The 14,800-nt window shown below is 43.9% G+C and overlaps 1 protein-coding gene across 1 annotated transcript in view; it reads right to left on the reverse strand.

Annotated features, from left to right (window-relative positions):
* STK38 (serine/threonine kinase 38) overlaps positions 1 to 1,798 on the reverse strand; it is a 38,518-nt gene extending 36,720 nt beyond the window's left edge. The window contains exon 1 of the mRNA XM_045543614.1: positions 1,506 to 1,798. The gene's annotated coding sequence lies outside the window, so the exon portion shown is untranslated. The remainder of the gene's footprint in view (positions 1 to 1,505) is intronic.
* Between the last annotated feature and the right edge of the window lie 13,002 nt (positions 1,799 to 14,800).

The following is a 14,800-nucleotide window of genomic DNA, read 5'->3' on the forward strand; positions in this document are numbered from 1 at the left end:
CATAAGATAGGGCTTTTCCTGAAGCTTTCATTAATTCAAGCCTTCCTGCCCTGACCTATAGGCCATTGGAGGACCTCACCCAATTTGTTTCATCTTCCTTCAACTCTGCCAGAATTAGGGAATAATAGTTAGATGAGAAATTCTTTTTTTTGTATGACCCCACCACCACCAGAAATTCTTAAAAGTTTTTAAAAATTGACAAGTGGGATAGGGACTTCAAACTCAAAAGGAGGTCAAATGAAAACCATTGTTTTATTCAATCTAGATGGTTATGCCTGGTTGACTGATTGACTTTACAATGGTACTCTGTGATCTCCATAAATACTTTTCTCATGAATATGGTACTTTCTTTCTTTGTGATTTACAATCCATTACCTTTCATTTGGACAATTCAACACTGGGGCTAAGACTATTCCTCTAGCCACATATCTAATCTCTCTTACTGAAGTATAAGCCACTGGAAAGCAAGCACAATGTCTTATACTCGTTTTAATATTCCCCCATCTCATGCACAGTGCTATGCACTTAGTAAGCACCTTAAAAAAAAGATTAACTAGAGAAAACACTCACTGTTGATGTCCATTCCTAAGAGTTCAGAATACGTATGTTTGATGGGAGATAGGGTTGGGACATGAAATGTTCTTCTATACAGCGCTGGAGAACAGAGTTCTCATCCTCTTATAAGGAAGCTGATATCTAATGTTTGCGGTGGGGAGAGGAACCTGTTATTGTGGTGGTGGCTGTTTTATGTTTAGGGAAACCATATCTACTGCTTGTCTAATTCAGAGCCAAGGTCAGTTGAAAGGGAGAGGAAGCGTAGGGTCTACTTCACTCCAACCTTCCTCAGTGCCTTACAAAAAGAATAAGTTTCTCTTTGTGTCTTTTAGTCCTCTGAGTGAACTGGGAGATCCGGTCTCTCTGCTAGGCGTTCTGCAGACTTTCTGACACCGACTTTCCTCTAAGTCCTTATTGACTTTTTCCTTTCCTCTGGCCCATCCTTTTCCACTCTCAAGAGTCTTCGCTGAAGCCCAGTACCCCAAAACCAACTATAGGGAAGGGAGCAGACTCAAAGGTACCACACCCCAAGGTGGGCTTTCGACATCTCTACCTCAGATAACAGCTCTCAGGTTCTTAGACTCCAGAAAAAGGAAAAGCTGGTGAAAACTGGTGACAACCGAGATCTCTGAGGGGACGGACTGGTGGCAGTTAGCAGACAAAGCTGGCAACATGGAAAGAAGAGGAGAGCCTGGCTCCCCGTCCCAACTGCACAAGGGGAAAGAGAAAGGACAGGGTGGAGAGCCTGGGACTGAGAAAATGGGGAGTGCCAACGGGGAGCCTCCGGACACGGAGGACAGGTAGACGGACAGGAGGCTGAGGAGAGGGGCCGAGGGGCTGAGAGGACAGAGCCAGAAAGAGGGCGCTGGCGGGAAGGAGGAGTCGGGGGAAGAAGGAGATGAAGGAAAAAGCCTGGGATGGTGTGAAGACGGCGACGTCAAGAAACTCACCAGAGCACCAGGGGAGGTAGGGTTGGGGGCGGCGGACAGCCGCAGACGCCCCCCTCCCGGCCCGCAGTCTCGGCGTGCAGACAGGCGAAGCCCCAGCGGCAGCAGCCAGCCAGCCAGAGGAGACTAGGGAACGCGCCAGGGGCTCTGAGACAGGGGCCGAGGAGCGGTTGCGGGTCAGGACAACAGGAAGCGCCCCAACTGCCGGAAAAGACGGCACCGCGGAGGGGCCAAGGCAGCCGGGGCCCCAGTCTCGGAGAGGGGTTGGTGCGGCAGCCCGGGGCCAAGACTGCGCGTGCGCGACTTCCCAGCGCGGCCGGGATTTCAGGACTGCGCGTGCGTGGCCCCGCCCTGCCCCGCCCTAGCACCACCGCGGGCGCTACCACCCACACCCCCCCACCCCCACACCCCGCCCCGCTGCCTCGGGCGGGCGAGGCCGGGGGAGGCCAGGTGTGTGATGATGTGTGGACTGTGTAGAGGTCGGCTGCGGGGATGGGAGGGGGCGGTTCCCCTTGTATTTTTTTGTTTTTATTTTTCACTTCGAAATCATTATAGACTCACAAGAAGTTGCAGAGTTAGTACAGAGAAGTTCCGTATACTTGTCACCCACCCTGCTTTCCTCAACATCTTACGTAAGATACATTCTCAAAACCAGGAAATCGAGGTTGGCAACAATACAATTAACAAAACCAATACAATTAACTTGATTATAGACCATACTCGGATTTAACCAGTTTGTCATCCTTCGTGTGCATGTGTGTATTATGTAGTTCTATGAAGTTTTATCACATGCATAGCCCACCCCCCTTGATTTTCAACCATTTTAGAATAGGTCTGCTGGAGCCCTTCGTCCCACCCACTCCTCCTTAAATTAAGGATTAATACACCTTACCTGGGATACGGTGAGCTCTCAGATTTGGGAGGCTACCCAGAAGGCGACCCAGTATGCACAGAACCTGCTTTTCAAGGCTACCCAACCGCTTAGTCTGTACCACCTTTTGGGGTCAAGAGGTCCCAAGTTTAGTAACCTTTGGGCACACACTCATTCCTTGGAAGTAGAGCAGAATGCCCTCAACTAGAATGTATCAGGCTTCTGGAAACAAAGATGAGTAAGACATGGTCCCTGCTTGCCTTTGAAGGGACCATCAAGGGAGCGAAAGGAGCATGTGTTTCCAGTCATCATCCTGGTGTGTTGTGACGGGTGTTATGGTGTCCCATGCTCTCCTGTAACTGTGGTGAGACCTCAGGACTTGGTTTTATCCTTCAAGCTTGGGATCTTAGGCTTTGTTTCCTTTATGATCTGAAAAAACAAGACTTCCATGACTGCTTTCATCTTCAAAGCCCAGTTTCCTTTTGTCTAGCCTCATACAAAAATCACTTCACCTTTCATTCTCACTGCCCTTCTCCCCCAGAGCCTTTTATCAAAGTCCTACCCATCCTTAACCTCTTGATAACAGTCCAAGTTGTTTGCATAGTGCTTTACAATTTGCAAACAGCTTTCACTCATTTAATCAGTTGATCCTCACAACTCTTTGGCAGGTCACATAAGATAAGATTTTACAGATAAAATAACTAACACTTAGAGAAGCTAAGTGACCTGCCTGAATAAGCCAAGTAGCCAAGCAGGGAATCCCATTTCCTGACTGCAAATCCTATGTTCTTTCTCCCTTCCCCTTTCCTTCCTCTAAAGCCCTGTTCAAACTTTATCTTCCCCTTGGAGCCTTCCCAGTTTCAGAAGAATTATTTCACTCTCTGTTCTCTGTTCTCCTATATTAATTTATCTGTACCCCAACTCTAATAAACACTAAAGTTTTCCTCAAAATAGCCAGAATATGCTGCTCTCTGTGAACCCAAAAGATGACATTTTACCAAGACTCCAATAAGTATAGTAGACATTTGTCATTCTTTTTGGCCACCCAAGCACCTGAATCCCTTCAGTATGTTTCCCACTTCCCACTACCAAAACTGAAAATTCCAAATGTCCTCTCTCCTAGACTCCCTTGCAACTAGGTTACAAAACCTCTATGTCACCAATCACTTACACCCACCCTAGACTGTGAATTAGAAACTTGGATGACCTGACCTGTACTTGCCTTACTAATCCTGGTGTTGTCAGAGCCTGCCTTTATTTAAATTTTGATATTTTGTTCATAATGGATTTTTTGCATTAATTTTGATTTTTTAAAACATTGCATTAGATCTTTATCTTGATTACTGAGTCTTTTGCTGCCCTGTTAAATCTTCTACCCAAGGTGAGTTGCTCACCTGCTCAACTCACTCTAGTCCAGGCTGTGGAAGGATCACTCTGAATCCATTCTGGTGAGGGTGGGAGCTGCTTCACACAGTTTCTAGAAGCTGATGTGGCCATGGCTTAGGTGGCAGCATATCCAGCATCTGCTGTCAATGGTATCAGCCATGCCAGCTTCAAGATCTGGGCCCAGATTCCTTCATCAGACCAAATCATCAGTGTGATATTAAGCCTCTTTCTTGCAGGCTTTGCCACTAAGCCTGGCTCTATGGCTGTCCCTGGCATTCTGGGTACTACCTAGTATCCTTTATTTCCTTTTTCAATATCCTTTTGATAAAGTCCTTTTCTGCATAAATTGGCCAGAGTTAGTTTCTGTGATTTGCACTTAAAAACTCTGACCAATGCAATATCTCTTCTTACTCTTGTCCAAGGACTTCTGAAAATAAAAATGTAATATTAGGCAAAATGATATAATACTGCTTTATTTTTATTCGTTGTATAGATTGTGTGGTAAAGTCACCCATACTTTATGACTTCACCTAAATCACCAGGGGTTACAGCCACTGACCCACCAAACTGGGGATAGAATCGTACCACTTTAGAATTCCCACAAAATGCCAATCAGAGAAAATGTTGGCATTATTTGAACAAAAAGGATGGGTACTCATCAGGAATTATATTATTTAGAATGCATTTCTTTTCAAGTAACAGATAACTGGATTCATAGTGGCTTAAACAAATGTGGCTTTTTTTTCTCACATATAAAGAATTCTAGAGGTACATGGCTCAATGCTATCAGGCTTGTTTTCTCTAATTCTTTTGGGTTTTGCCTCATTGATATAAGTTGGCAGCCCCAGCTCCAGGCATCATGTGTACATGTAAGGTGGATGAAGGGAATCGGGGCACCATGAGCTGTCTTTCCCTTTAATCAAGAGAACAAGAGCTTTCTCAGAAGACTCCAGTATATTTTCAGAGTCTCATTGGCAGAATTGTGTCATTTTCCTGAGAAAGCAAGTATTCCAGTACCCCTCCCCCATTTTTTGTTCTGGAGGCAGGCAGGAAGAAAGGGGCTGGGAATGGATACTAGGTTATCTAGCCAATAATGTGTGTCACAATAGTATATGTTACTCTACTGTTCTATTTTAATCTAACTAATCTATATGGAGAACTGACATACATAGAGGGACTGTTATTGACTTCTAGTTAATGGGAACACTGAACAGAGACAATCCCTTTATACTATCTGTTCTATATTGTCTCTGCCCTCATATAATAATTATAATTCACCTAATCCAAGCTTCTTGGTTTTGTAACAAATTTCTCTAAAACTCTTGGGTAAAAAAACAACCTTATAGCACACTAAGTTATTCATCCCCATGGGACTCGACTTACTTGATTTGAATATTAGCATTTTTTTGTCTTGTTCTTTTCCCCAGTTTCAGACCTAATAGCCTTTCTCTCCTCTTTAAACGTTGCCCCAAGTGGTTCTTTGTCCCAAGGGAATCACCTGCTTCTCCTTCAGCAGGCTGACCTGTGATTGCTTCACCAGCTGATGCTCAGCCTCTTGGTGACAGCCACAACCCTCTTAAAGACAGGCATCTTACCACCCATTGGGAGCAATGGCATCAGTTGCCTCTGAACATTCCTTCTATAATAGGAGCTTAGTGCCTGCTCGCCCAATGCTTCTTGAACTGTAACATGCCCGTAAATCCCCTGGGATTTGGTTAAAATGCAGATTCTGGTTCAGAAGTTCTGGGGCAGAGCTGAGCCACTGCATTTCAGACAAGCCTCCAGGTAATGCTAACACTGCTGGTCCATGTACCACACTTGGAGTAGCAAGGAGCTTGAACATATATCCAAGTGAAAAATAAGAAGGGGAAAGTGCCCAGAATCCAGCAGCCCTAGGTCCTAGGCATGTGAGGGAGGCACCCAGGGCACAACATGTAAGGAGATACAAACCTCGGGTGCCACCCCCGCACTTTCATGATCCTGAGGGTGAGGGCATCCTTACATTGACATCCTGGGAGCCTTGCTTGCCTCACCCAAGTCCCACCCCTGGTAACACACCCACCAAGTAACATTTTGGTGGGTATCCCTACAGCCTACTTTGCATATAAACACATGTGGGATCATATTGTACATGGTTATATTATAACTACATAAATATACCTACAATATTACACACATGGTATGCTGTTCTTATTTGTTCATTTATATCTAAATTGTGATGTTTTAAATCTTTAAGCTCTAATAATTTAATCTCACAAATTCATTTAATAATCCTATTCTTCTAAAATGCATACAGTGGCTTTCTCTGAGTGGAGGAATTATGAGTGGTTATTATTTTCTTCCTTATATTTTTCTGTACTTTCCAAATTTTCCACATTGGACCCACATAACATTTTTTTAAATCCCTGCCCCAGTTGGGAATAGCTAACTTTTAGTTTTTATTTGTATCAAAGTAATACATGTACAGACTTGAAACAGATTAAATGATCTACAAGACTTAAAATGATAAACAGCAGTTCCCTGCCCCACCCACTCCTATCGGATTCACTCAGTAGAAGCAGCTGCTTTCAGCGCTTTTAGCTGTTTCTTCTGCTGTTTACTTACCTCTTTGTTTCTAAACAACATTGCTACTTCTTAAAATTTCAGTTTTAGTTGTTTTTTTGTTTTTTATTTTTTTTTCTGAGACAGAGTCTTGCTCTGTCACCTGGGCTAGAGTGCTGTGGCATCAGCCTAGCTCACAGCAACCTCAGACTCCTGGGCCCAAGCAATCCTCCTGCCTCAGCCTCCCAAGTAACTGGGACTATAGGTAAGAGCCACCATGCCCAGCTAATTTTTTGTTTCTATTTTTAGTTGACTGGCTACTTTTTTCTATTTTTAGTAGAGACAGGGTCTCACTCTTGCTCAGGCTGGCCTTGAACTGCTGACCTCAAGTGATCCTCCCACCTCAGCCTCCCAGAGTGCTAGGACTACAGGCGTGGGCCACCACACCTGGCCAGTTTTATTTTTTTTTATTTTTATTTTTTTTTGAGACAGGGTCTTACTCTGTTGCCCAGGCTAGAGTGCCGTGGCATCAGCCTAGCTCACAGCAACCTCAAACTCCTGGGCTCAAGCGATCCTTCTGCCTCAGCCTCCCGAGTCACTGGGACTACAGGCATGCGCCACCATGCCCGGCTAATTTTTTCTGTATAGATTTTTAGCTGTCCAAATCATTTCTTTCTACTTTTTGTAGAGACGGGGTCTCACTTTTGCTCAGGCTGGTCTTGAACTCCTGACCTCGAGCGATCCTCCCACCTCGGCCTCCCAGAGTGCTAGGATAACAGGCGTGAGCCACCACGCCCAGCCCGCCTGGCCAGTTTTAGATCTTTTTAATTTCCTCAGTGAAGATGAGAATTTAACTTACTTACACTGCAATTTCCATACAACTTCTTCACTACCACAATCCCTCTTAAATCAATATTCAGTATTTTCTTTCTTTCTTCCTTCTGTTTAAGACACAGTCTCACTCTGCTGCCCAGGCTAGAGTGCAGTGGCCTCATAGTTCACTGCAACCTCAAACTCCTGGGCTCAAGTGACCCTTTCTGCCTCAGCCTCCCCAGCAGCTAGGACTACAGGCATTGCCACCATGCCTAGCTAATTTTTTTTCTTATTTTTTTTGTAAAGACGTGGTCTCATTATATTGCCCAGGCTGGTCTCAAACTCCTGGCCTCAAGTGATCCTCCTGTCTCAGCCTACCAAAGTGCTAGGATGATAGACATGAGCCACCATGCCCGGCCAGTATTCAGTGTTTTCAATTGAATCAAGTTGTCTTCTTGTACCACTTTTTGTTTTCCCTGGAGTTAACAATTGCCTCAATTCTTTCTCTTGCATAGTTTTGTTTTTAAATAACTATCACTTATCTGCAAGCTCTCTGACAACACTGGAAAACTTCTCAGATTACAGTCAAACTCACAATTAGTCTATCAGCTCAATTTTTTCCTCTAGAGCCATCCTCCCTGGAGCTTTCTGGAGTCAGGGTTCTCCAGAGAAGCAGAACCAATAGAGAGTATATGGAAATAGAGATTTATTTTAAGGAATTGGCTCATGCAGTTGTGGGGGGTGATGGAAAGTCTGAAATGTAGGGGGCAAGCTGGAAACTCAGGCAAGAGTTGATGTTGCAGTCTTCAGTCTGAAATCCACAGGTTTTTCCAGCAGGCTGGAAACTCAGTCAGGATTTCTATGTTGCCTTCTGGAGACAAAATTCCTTCTTCCTTAGGAAACTTCAGCCTTTGCTCTTAAGGCCTTCAACTGATTGGATAAGGCCCACCCATATCATGGGGGGTAATCTGCTTAACTTAAAGTCAAGTGATTGTAAATGTTAAATGTACAATATACCTTCCCAGCAACAACTAGACTAGTGCTTGACCAAACAACTGGGCACCATAGCCTAGCTAAGTTAACACATAAAATTAACCATCACACTCTCCATCCTCCTAATTAATCTCCCCTCCATGTTTTGTTTAGTTTTTTCTCTTTAGTGTCACCCTGCCACTTAATTTCTGGCCCCCCTTTTATATATCGACCATAGCTTTCAGCAAATATTAATATTTCCCGGGTGAATTAAGACAAACCATCAAGGAATAGTGCTAGGCCGGGCACGGTGGCTCACACCTGTAATCCTAGCACTCTGGGAGGCTGAGGCGGGTGGATTGTTTGAGCTCAGGAGTTCGAGACCAGCCTGAACAAGAACGAGACCCCGTCTCTACTAAAAATAGAAAGAAATTAGCTGGACAACTAAAAATATATGTGTAGAAAAAACTAGCCAGGTATGGTGGCGCATGCCTGTAGTGCCAGCTACTCGGGAGGCTGAGGCAGTAGGATCGCTTAAGCCCAGGAGTTTGAGATTGCTGTGAGCTAGGCTGACGCCATGGCACTCTAGCCCAGGTAACAGAGTGAGACTCTGTCACAAAAAAATAAATAAATAAATAAAAGGAATAGTGCTGGGGTAGTCAAAGTGTTTTTAAAAACCCCAGGGTGAGCTGGTTGTGGTGGCTGATGCACTTTGGGAGGCAGAGGTGGGAGGATGACTTGACTCAAGGAGTTTGAGACCAGCCCAGGCAATATAGCAAAACCCCATTTCTACAAAAAAAAATTTAAGAAAAAAATTAAATTAAAAAAAAATAAAATACAAGGTGGATGGGAGAGTCAATGGGCAATTCCTCTACCCCCATCTAGCTGCCTCTTCACCTCCATTTCTTTCCCACCATCCTAGGAGGGAGGAGGGAGAGTGCTGAGCCCAGGAAACATGCTCTGTGGGATATGCTGAGTCTGGCGAGTAGCCAAGTCTGGTAAGGAGAAAGATGTATTTGCAGCTCCAGTCCTTCAGGGAAGCACTAGTATAATTAGTTGGGCCTGCAACAGCTGTCTGACTGGTCATTTCTATCCTGATGCTTTGACTACAGACCTGAGAATCTCAAAGGAAAGAGAGCACTAAATGCAAAAATAGCTTTCCATATTGTTCGTTAGTTTCAGACATGCAGATATGCCAACACATAGTACAATGATAGCTTTGGTCATATGTTTTTGCCTGCCTAGAGAGTTTATTTTCTTTAAACTGAATGCTTAAGGATGGGGCCAAAGTAATTGAGAAGTCTCAAGAGACACATATTTTAAATTAATTTTTTCCAAATGACTGTGTGTCTGTGCTGTGATGAGTCAATGTTTCTCTGGGAATTGAGGGTGAAAATCTCAAAAACTAACGAAGGATGTGAAGTGTGGCAGGTCCAGTGCCCAAAACTTTTCTCACCTGCTTGCTTGGGAGTGAAGATATTAGAAGGGAGGGAAACCTGGCCTGAAGGCCTTATGGAGGAAGGAAAGAAAGAGAACTGTATAATTTGTGAACAAAAAAGGGTGATGAAAACAAGTTCCCACAAACAAAAATAAATCTGAAAGCCAAAGGCAGAAGTGAAAGGGATAAGATGTCCACTGACCTCATTATGCTTAGATGGGAACCTCCCTGTAAAACAAGGGAGTTTCTGAGGCTCCCACTGTTGGAAGGTTTTCTTTCAACTGGTGGGGTGGAGAGCTGCATGAATCACAGGGTCAGCCTCCTTCTGGAACATGCTAAATCTTCCCATGTCTGCAGAGGCCCCAGAACTGTCCTAACTGCCAACTGATAACTGATCTCATAAATTCCCTAAAAATGGAGGTATTTGGATCCCATTTGTTCCAAATAGAGGTAATAGGACACACACACACACACACACACACACACACACACACACACACACACATGCCCGAAGTGTTCCATATGCATAAGTTTTGAAAATGCTGGGTTAAGTAAGTTACGTGAGTTTCTTTACTGCAGGACTTCTCAAGGCCTTTAATAGCATTGTGACTCTCCATCAGGAACAGTTGTTATACAGAATTTCCCAAATTTATTTGAGATGTTTTGTGGAACACAGATTAACATTTCCTTTAAACTTGTGCTGTGAGAAACACAGATCTAGATAGTCACCATCAGGGTGTGAGCTTAGGAGAAAGGGGCTGAGCAGATCACCCAATAGTTCTTGTGTAGCTGCAGGTCAAAAGAGCAAAAAGAGGCCCAACAACCTGTTACCATCTCCTGAATTTAAAAAATGGTCTCATAAATTCCCCTTACATTCTGAATTACTAATAATTATTTCAGAATCCAATAATATCAGAGCTGGAGGGAACATAGAGATCACTTCATCTAAGCCTTTCATTTTATAGATATGAAAACTGGCCTAAGGAGAGAAATTAAACTGCCCAAGGTGACAAAGTTAATTAAATTGCAAGACTTGATTAAAATCAGGTTTCCTGACTTTCTGTCCACTGATTTTTCTCCTGCCCTATTGTATGTCCCCGTTATGACGGAATCCACAGACTAGCAATGGACTGGTACTACATGATTTTGACAAATCTGCCTATAATAAAAAATGAGATCTTAGCCCATCTGATGGCCATGTTATCTCAAAAAGAAAAAAACTCAATATGGTGAAACTTCAATATGATGAAATAATTCAAACAGTTATTGGCATGTGAAGGAGCAGAAGTTGATCTGTGATTTCAACACTGGATTCTTAACTTTTCTCTGAACCCACAGACTTATGATATCTTCCTTGAAAACTGAATGGTAGATCGTATAGATGGCGTGGTCCATCTCTCTTTCAAAGTTTTTGTATTATTAAAAAAATAGATCAAAGATTATAAAAGATTAAAAGTGAAAATCTCATTCCTACCTCTGTCTCTCATCCTTTTATTTCCCAACTTCCCTCTCCATGTAGTTACCCATTTGCATTTGCGTTTTGTGTATCCTTCTGGAGTCCTTTATGCAAATGGCAGCAAATATGGATAGAGAGACTTGTTTTTCTCCTTTTTTTTTTTTTTTTTTTGATATGGAGTCTCACTCTGTTACCCAGGCTCACTGCAACCTCAAACTCCTGGGCTCAAGTGATCCTCCTGCCTCAGCCTCTCAAGTAGCTGGGACTACAGGCGCATGCCATCACCCCCAGCTAATTCTTTCTATTTTTCAGAGATGGGGTCTCGCTCTTGCTCAGGCTGGCTCAAAATCCTGACCTCAAGCGATCCTCCTGCCTTGGCCTCCCAGAGTGCTAGGATTACAGGTGTGGTCCACTGTGCCTGGCCACTTTTCTCCCTTTTTTACACAAAATGGCATGATCTTTTTATTAGGCAAGTCTCTTCCCTTTTCGACCCTCGTTTTCTGATTTATGAAGAAAGGAGATTGCACTGACTGTCCACGACTCTTTCTCTCTGACATTCTCAGATGTTGGGAATGCATGGAGCCCCTGCCACTCTCTCTGCCTCTCTTAACAATGTTTGGCTTTTTGAAAAGTCACACTTGTGTGGCTGGTTTTTTCAGTGACCTCAAATTTAAGCACTCAGGGTGTGGTTTGCAGACGCTGGTATTTCATGCTTTAAGAAAATCCAGCACACAAATGTCAACATTTCCAAAGCAAATTAGGGAGTGGTTGTTTGCATTACAAATGAACCTTGCAAAATGATTCACCAAAGACTTTTTTATGTACTTGCATATATTTATTCGTTAAATAAATAATACTTATACTTGGTATGAAATTCAAAAGAGTATACAATGAAAACCTTCCACCTTGATCCCCAGCCACTGAGTTCCTCTTCTCATGGGCCACCCACCTCTCTTACCAGTTTCCTGTGTGTTCTTCCATATTCTTTGCATATGCAAACATATCCATATATATTCTTTTTTTGAAAATAGCACTATAAACATACTGTTTTGTACCTTGTTACTTTTCGCTGAAAAATATGTCTTGGAAAGCCTTCCGTATCAGGACAAATCGAAGTGTCTTATTCTTTTTCTTTTTCAAGGACTGCATAATTTCCCATTGTTGGATACATCAAAATGAATTAAAAGGAGCTCTTTTTCATGGTGAAGTCAACTATTCCACTGACAATCTGATTCAATATCTGCAGGCCTGTTTTCAGTTGCACTCTATCGCAGGAAACAAGATCCTCTCAGGTGCGTCCCTTTGTGCACGGGGCACAGTGAGAACAGCATGGGCACCTACAGACAAATGCACACCCAACAGAAACTCACAAGTGTTTTCACCTCCTAAGTCTCAGGGTTGAAGCTCAGACTACCTCAAGATTTCTAATTTTTAGAGTAACTTTCCCCCTTTCCTTATTTTTACAATAAGCTTCTCTCCCTCCCTCTCTCACTCTCTCTCTCTCTCCTCTCATTACTGAAAACTGAACAGATTTTCTTTCTTTTCTTTCCTTTTAAGTGCCAAACTTTCGAAACCAGCCTCACTCTCCAAGACTCGCTCTTAACCTGCTGAAGATCACTAGCAGCTCCTGTGTACCCTATGGTCCCCTGCTCTGCGCTCACAACCATAAAACTCGTCTGTAGTCACACGCAACATCAGAACAGGAAAACTGTGATCAGAGGCAGGGGATGATGAGATTCTGATCTCTCAGCCCTCAGGGTAGCCACGGGGGAGGTACAAGTGGTATTATTTTTTATGTGTGACAGAGAAAAGACTGAGGAGCCCCGATGAGCACCGGGAGAGGAAACGCTGTCCTCGGCAGTGCTTGACACATGGTGTGTTTTCAGTTAATACCTTACAGGACTGATTGATTGGCTGGCTGAATGACATAATCAGGAACTGTGCACTAGGTAATAGTAGATATGATGATTGCCATGATTACATCTTACTGTTCTTTGTGCCTCAAGCCAAAGAAAGAAGAATGTATGACATCCAGTGGATATTTGATTATCCTACTGCTAGCTGACCTTTCATTTCTACTTACTTAAAATATTCACTTCCCTTAGTTCTAAGACACGAGATCTCCTGCTTTTCTTTCTTTTTTTTTTTTTTTTTGAGACAGAGTCTCGTTCTGTTGCCCGGGCTAGAGTGAGTGCTGTGGCATCAGCCTAGCTCACAGCAACCTCAAACTCCTGGGCTGAAGCGATCCTCCTGCCTCAGCCTCCCAAGTAGCTGGGACTACCGGCATGCGCCACCATGCCCGGCTAATTTTTTCTATATATATTTTTAGTTGGCCAGATCATTTCTTTCTATTTTTAGTAGAGACGGGGTCTCACTCTTGCTCAAGCTGGTCTTGAACTCCTGACCTCGAGCGATCTACCCGCCTCGGCCTCCCAGAGTGCTAGGATTACAGGCGTGAGCCACCACGCCTGGCCTGCTTTTCTTTTCTTTTCTTTTTCTTGTCTCTGCATTTCATCCTCTGAGATCTCCTGCTTTTCTTCCTACCTTCTGACTCTTCTTCCTTCACCAGGCCTTTAAATGTTGGGGTTTCTCCAAGTTTGGCTCTGCAGCCCATTCTGTCTCCCTGAGCCAAGTCAGTATTTCCAGGGACTCCAGAGACAAACTGTATTCTGATGACTCCCAAATGGATGTTTTCGGCTCTTTCTCCTCTTCTGAACTCAAGCCATGTACCCAACTGCCTCCCTGTCATTTCTTCATCAAGTCACTAAGATGAGGCTCTGACCACCTAGAGGAAAGAGAGCTTGAAACAGGAATGCTGAAAAGATATAGAAATATAAATTTTTCTTGCACACTGGGAATTTGTGCCCACTCTCATGGCTATTTCAAATCTTCTCTGCCTTCAGTTCTTTGATGTTGCCAACCCTTCCAACTCATCCACATTCCCCAGAGTACTCCCTATGCCATTAGCAGAGTCTAGCAGCTCCCACTCCACAGAGAAGGCAGAGGCCAAAGAGAGCTCCCTTACTTCTGCCACCGAATCTACAGACGTCTGCATCCACTCCCATTCTTTTCTCCTCCTATTTAAGCCAATTTCCTACCTGGGCTTTGGCTTGTGTCACTTCCTGGCTCTTCGGGGTCTCTATCCTCTCTCTTTTACCTGCCCTCTCCACTTGCTGCATCCTACCAACATTTATGCGTAGGGTGAGCTCCCTATCTTAAAAGTCTCTTCCTTTGTCCAGCTCCCACTACTACACTTTACCATTCCCTTCACTGCCAGATTTCTTGAATAAGTTGTCTCTGTTTACCATTTCTGTGTCTACACCTCCGACATGTGTCACCCTCCTGCAATTTTGCTTTCTTGCCACAACCTGCTCAAACTGTTCTTGACAAGGTCGACACCAATGTCCTCCATATTATATAATCCAATGGACTCTTCACGGTCCTTATTTTGCTTGGCCTCTGTGCAGCGTTTGCCACCACTGACCAGTCCCTTCTCCTTGAAGTACTCTGTTTATTTGTCATCTTCCTCATGACAATAATTTTTAAATGGCTCTGGGTGGCTCACCAGGTAATTGCCAGCCCAGGGACTGGATTTTCTTTCTCCCTTCACAAACACCTAGTTATCTCGAACTCACCCTTCAGGTCTCTGTTCGGGGAGCCCTTCCCTGTCCCCTCAGACCAGTTTGCATGGCTTCCTGTGCTTTGCCAGAGTAGCAATTATCCCAGATTGCAATTAGATGTGCTAGGGTCATTCTACACCCCCAGATTTTCCCCCGGGTTGTATTTAATTTCCAGGGACTTCTGTGGTAGCAAGACACAGG

Source organism: Lemur catta, chromosome 2, assembly GCF_020740605.2.
Source record: "Lemur catta isolate mLemCat1 chromosome 2, mLemCat1.pri, whole genome shotgun sequence".
NCBI lineage: Eukaryota > Metazoa > Chordata > Mammalia > Primates > Lemuridae > Lemur > Lemur catta.